Here is a 6,000-nt window from a genome sequence, read left to right on the forward strand (position 1 = left end):
AAACATAGGTAATTACTGTACCATTTAAATAAGTGGGTGGGGTGTGGGGTAAAGGATACCACCCCCTGACTGACTGGCAGAAGTCATTTTATTCAGCCAGAGATTGGTTCACACCTTATTTTTTTCTTTTAAAGTAGGTGTTTTAGAAGATAGCTGTAGTGTAACTTCTGCCAAGGCTTTAAAAACTATGCATTTCTTTAGTCTTAGATGACCTTAGTAAGGGATATCTGTATATGGAGTTTCAGTGTCTTATCCAATTATTTTTTGATAACCAAAAATTGTGTTTACCTAAGTCTACGTAAACAAAGCAGCAAATTTTTGTTTTTTGGTTGAACAACCTAGAAGAAAACTAATATTTGTCTTGAGTGTCCAGATACATCACTAAACAATAGAAGTCAAGAGAAATATTGTGAACAATGGTTGGAAAATGCCGAGAGTCAGCCCCTCTATTGGAACAACTAAATTTACAAAAGTTTACATCAAAGAACATTTTCTAGAAAATGAAAAGCTAATTATAAAATGAGAGAAAATATTTCTTAATCATATGTTGCATAAGGTTATACTAACCAAAATATACAAAGAACTCTTACAACTCAACAACAAAAAGACAACAGTAAAAATTTTGGGAAAGAAAGTGAATAGACACTTTTCCAAAGAAGATATGTAATAAGGTAGGAAATGAAACTTTAGTAATCGCTAGGGAAATGCAAATCAGAATCATGAGGTACCTTTTCATACCAGCTAGGCCAAAAATGAAATAGGCAAAATAACAATAAGATGAAGTTTTGGAGAGATCAGAACTCTTGTAAATTGCTTAGGGAAATGTAAAATTGTGTAGCTGGTGTGGGAATGAGTAGAAGTTCCTCAAAATTTAGTCAGAAGGTGAGATGATGTCACCAAGATTGGGACATGGGTCTTTCCTGAGTTTGCTCCCCCACACTGGGAAAATTAACAACCATTCTGAACAAGACAACATGGAGAGAATCCTAAAATATGGGGGGGGGGGGAGGTGAGCCTAAAGCACACCCCTGCATCTGAGACCAAGACAGAGCACATTAAGAGGGTAAGAGGAAACTTCCCCCAGTCAAACGCAGCACCATGTGAAGAGGTTCCTCTGACCCTCTGGTTGGTTACCCCATTGGGAAGAAAGAACCCAGGAGGGACAATTAGCATTATCCTCAGCATTGTGGGTTGCTTTGTGGGAACCTGTAATCTGAGCTCACACTGTGGGCAATGTAGAGTTTTTTTGGGCACAACCATTGGGTATCTGACCGTGATAGAGCAGGGACTTGAAAAAACCAGCATGTGAGTTTTGGCAGGCTGAGTTTACGCCTGCAGCATCCAGTCAGTCTCAACCACTGATTTTCTCATCCGCAGAACTAAGTTGGCACGTTCTTGGCAGGTAACTTGGTGGGGTGCATATCTGCCTGATTAGGATCCACAAACTAGATTTGCCTGTCCTAGATACCAGTTTGTCTTTGCCCAGGCAAGGTGCTGAGTCAAAGCACCACCCACTGTGGAAAGTGCTTTCAAGTCCCATGACCAGAAGGGTCAGTGATAACTGGAAGCTATGCAGTCCAGGGATGTTCAAGCTAAAAGGCAGGAGGGCAGAGCTGATTACTCCCAGATTAAAGTCTGTATCAGCCATGGAGGTGTCCCCTGCTACAGACAGGTAGGGGGTTAATTCATAGCTAGGGCTGAGTGTAATCCCCAGCCCCTCCCAACCAGTGAGGCTGTTTTGGAAATTGAGATATGCCTGAAGCAGCACCTCCTCTTCCCACCCAGGCAAGGGGGCTGGAACATAGCCACAACCCCTATGGAGAATGCCTTTCAGTTCCATCTCACCAGAAGTCCTGACAAAAAGGCCTGAAAGGGGGCTCAGCAGCACTGTAGTGAGAGTATTGCAGACAAAAACATGGTTTAGAGAACAAAGCCAGTGGCCCAGTTTGGCCAGGGAACTAGAATGTGGGTTGGCATGGGATAAGAAAACAAGAGCTGCTGGTTTTAGAGCGGCTTCTCCCACTGCAGGGAATCTAACCTGTAACCCCGTTTTTTGTAGAACACAGCTGTCAGCATGTCCAGACTGGAGACCAAACCAGATCACATGGGAAGCTGCAAAGCCCATGCAACAGCCTATGTTTAGTGACACTTGAATAGAGAGTATGGCCTGACCAGGGAATTTAGTGCACACTAATGGCTGACTTGGGTCCGCAGACAATGAGCTGTGCAGGTCCTGGGATACACCTTGCTGCCTGTCATGGCAAAGAAGCTAATTCATAACTTCATCTACTACTGAAAAGAGTACCCAATCCTGACCATGTAGTAAGCCTGACCAGAGATCCTAGGCAAATGTGTAGTGTACTCTATAGCTTAATCTGCATAGAGAAACAGGAAGCCTAACTGTTCTAAGCCAGGGTCGCATCCCTCCATCCCATTCTCAGAGCTTGAAGAATTGTTCATCTCCCAAATAAACAATAAGAACAGGACCCACCTGCCCAAGGACTTTCCCAGAAATGATTTTCAGAAAACCAAACCCAGAAAACCAAACTGAGCTGACTGGTGAAAAACCCTCTCTGCCAGAGTAAACCTGTAAAGTCTGGAAGAGGAGTTCCATTACTCAAATGTACAGGTAACAACATAAGAAAGAAAGGTTCACAGAAATCAGGTAAATGTGACATCAAATAAAACACTAATAACTGACCCAAAAGAAAAGAAAAACTGTGAACTGTCAGACAAATTCAGGGTAACTCACTTAAGGAAGTTTGGTGAACTACAAGAAAAAACATACTGACTGTGAAACAAAATTAGGAAAATGATGACTGAAGATAAAAACTTCAATGCGGAAATAGCAAACATCAAAGAAGGCAAACAGAAAGCTCTGAGTTGAAAAATAAAATAACTGAAGAATTCAGTAGAGATTTACAGAAAAATCAATGACATGGAAGATAGGAGGTCACAGGAGTAAAAAGGAAAAAAAATTGAAAAGGGACGAAAAGACTGCAGGAATTATGAGCCACAATGAACATATACACTACCAAACGTGAAATAGATAGCTAGTGGGAAGCAGCTGCATAGCAGAGGGAGATCAGCTCAGTGCTTTGTGACCACCTAGGGAGGTGGGATAGGGAGGGTGGGAGGGAGGGAGACGCAAGAGGGAAGAGATATGGGAACATATGTATATGTATAACTGATTCACTTTGTTATAAAGCAGAAACTAACACACCATTGTAAAGCAATTATACTCCAATAAAGATGTAAAAAAAAGAAGTCCTTACTTATCAGTACATAGACCTAGAATGGCTGAATGAATAAACCATAAGTTCCAATAATACAATATCTAAAATAGACACAGACCAATAGTGAAGAGATGGTAAAAGACATTTCAAGCAAAGGGAACCTGAAACAAAGAGAAGACAAATGAGAAGGAGGGATAGGAGGGGGAGGAAGAGGAAGAGGCAGAAGTGTTAGCCATATTTATATCAGATAAAATGGAGTTTAAACTAAAAATGACAGACAAGGAATTTCATTATGATAATGAGCGTTAATCCATTAAGAAGATAAAACAATTATAAATATTTATGCAACCAACAGCTGAAAATGTGTGGGACACATAAATGTATAAAGCAAACACTAAGAGAAATAAACAATAATACAATAATGTTTGGAGACATTAATATGGTACCCTCAATAATGGCAAAACATCTAGATCAGCCTCACCCACCAGAGAGCAGTCATGAGAAGCAAAAAAACTATGATCCTGCAATGCATGCCAGACCCTACTCTGACCAGCTGGGCCCTGGCGCTGCCCACAAACAGGCCAAAAACAATCATTCTGACATCCTGGGCCCCATACCCAACAGTATCAGAAATCTTCCCTCCCCACGTCCCCCACCATGATCTGAAATGAGCTCTAGGATCCCTGGGCCATACAGCCAGACTCCAGGAACCACCTCTGACTGTCAGTAGTCTGGTAGTAACCCCAGGGTCTGCATTCACCTGTCACTGGGTGGGCAAAAGCCCCAGGGTCCCAGTCAGGACCCTGCTTCACCAACAAATAGACCAGCACTAGCTCCAGGGGCCCCTAGGATTCGGCAACCAGCCACCTCATGACAAGGCCCCACCAAACTGTAGGCAATAGCATCCACATAAGGCAGGACCAGGGGCCAAGCAAGCCTACAAGACCATTGACATGGTCAGCTAACCATGAAAGAGGGACCATGCAGCCCTTTGACGGGGAACCCCTGGAGCATATACCTCAAGCAATGAGAGGAAAGTAAACTGCTGGCAGGAATAGGATGTCTCCTACAGATTGCCACTTCTCCAAGAAACGTAAATACCCTACAACATACAGAAAAATGCCAATAGAACCTTAGACAAAATGAGGGAGCAAATGCATAATTTCCAGATTATTGATCAAGATTAACCCCCCAGAAAAAGAACTAAGTGCAGTGGAGTTATGTAATCTAACTGAGCAAGAATTCAGAGTAATGATAGTAAAAATTATCAAAGAACTCGGTAGGAGAATGGATACACAGAGTAAGCAGTTAGAAGGATTTAAAAAAGAGGTAGAAAATATAAATAACAACCTGACAGAGATGCAGAATACAATAACTGAAATGAAAAATACACTAGAAGGAATCAATAGTTGACTAAATGACTCAGAGGGAGGGACCAGTGAGCTGGAAGATAGAATAGTGGAAATCACTGCCACTGAACAGAAAAAAAAAAAAAGAAAAAATAATAAAAAGAAATGAGGACAGTTTAAGAGTTATCTGAGACAACATCAAGGGCACTAATATTTGCATTATAGGGGTCCCAGAAAGAGAATTGAATGAGAAAGTCCTTGAGAAAATATATGAAGAGCTAATAGCTGAAAATCTCCTAGACCTAGGAAAGCAGTCAACCAAGTCCAGAAAACACAGAGAGTCTCATACAGGATTAACCCAAAGAGGAACACACCAAGACACATAGCAATCAAAATGAAAAAAATAAAGATAAAGAGGGAATATTACAAGCAGTATGGGAAAAGCAGCAAATAACATACCAGGCAACTCCTGTTAGGCTATCAGCTGATTCTTCAGCAGAAACTCTGCAGGCCAGAAGGGACTGTAATCATATATTCAAAGTAATGGAAGGGGAAAAGCTACAACCAAGAATACTCTAAACAGCATGGCTCTCATTCGGATTGGATGGAGAAATAAACAAATTTTACAGACACTCAAAACCTAAAAGAGTTCACCACCACCAAACGTGATTTACAACAAATTTGAAAATACTTCCTCTAGAAAAAAAAAAAAAGAAAGAAAGAAAAGAAAAGGAAAAGCCACAGCAGGAAACAAGAAAACTATGGAAGGAAAAACTCCCCAGTAATGGCAAGCATACAGTAAAGGTACGAAATCATGCACACACAGAGCTAGTTAAAAGGTTAAAAAGTTAAAAGACAAAACTTTTAAAATAATCTGTATCTACAATAAGCAATTAAGGGATACAAAAACAATTAGATGTAAAATATGATATCAAAAACAGTAATCATGGAAGGAAGAGAGTACGAATATAGGGTATTCAAAATGCATTTGAAATTAAGAATCCAGCAGCTTTAAACAACCATGTATGTATATAGTCTTCTATACAAATACCCATGATAACCACAAACCAGAAAAACCTATAATAGATATACACACAAAAGAGAAAAAGATATCCAAACATATCACTAAAGTTAATCATCAAATCTCAAGCTAAAAGAACAAAAGAAAAAGAGTGGGGGGAAGACCTTCAAAACAACCCCAAAACAATGAACAATATGGCTATAAGAACATATTGATAATTACCTTAAATATAAATGGAATAAATGCTCCAACCAAAAGACATAGAGTGGGTGATGTATAAAAATACAGGACCCATATAGACTGCTTACAAGAGACTCACTTCAGATCTAAAGACACACACAGATTGACAGTGAAGGGATGGAAAAAGTTATTCCATGCAAATGGAAATATAGAG

The sequence above is a fragment of the Monodon monoceros genome, unplaced genomic scaffold (genome assembly GCF_005190385.1).
Source record: "Monodon monoceros isolate NGI ecotype Baffin Bay Population unplaced genomic scaffold, NGI_Narwhal_1 Contig174_ctg1, whole genome shotgun sequence".
In the NCBI taxonomy this organism is placed as follows: domain Eukaryota; kingdom Metazoa; phylum Chordata; class Mammalia; order Artiodactyla; family Monodontidae; genus Monodon; species Monodon monoceros.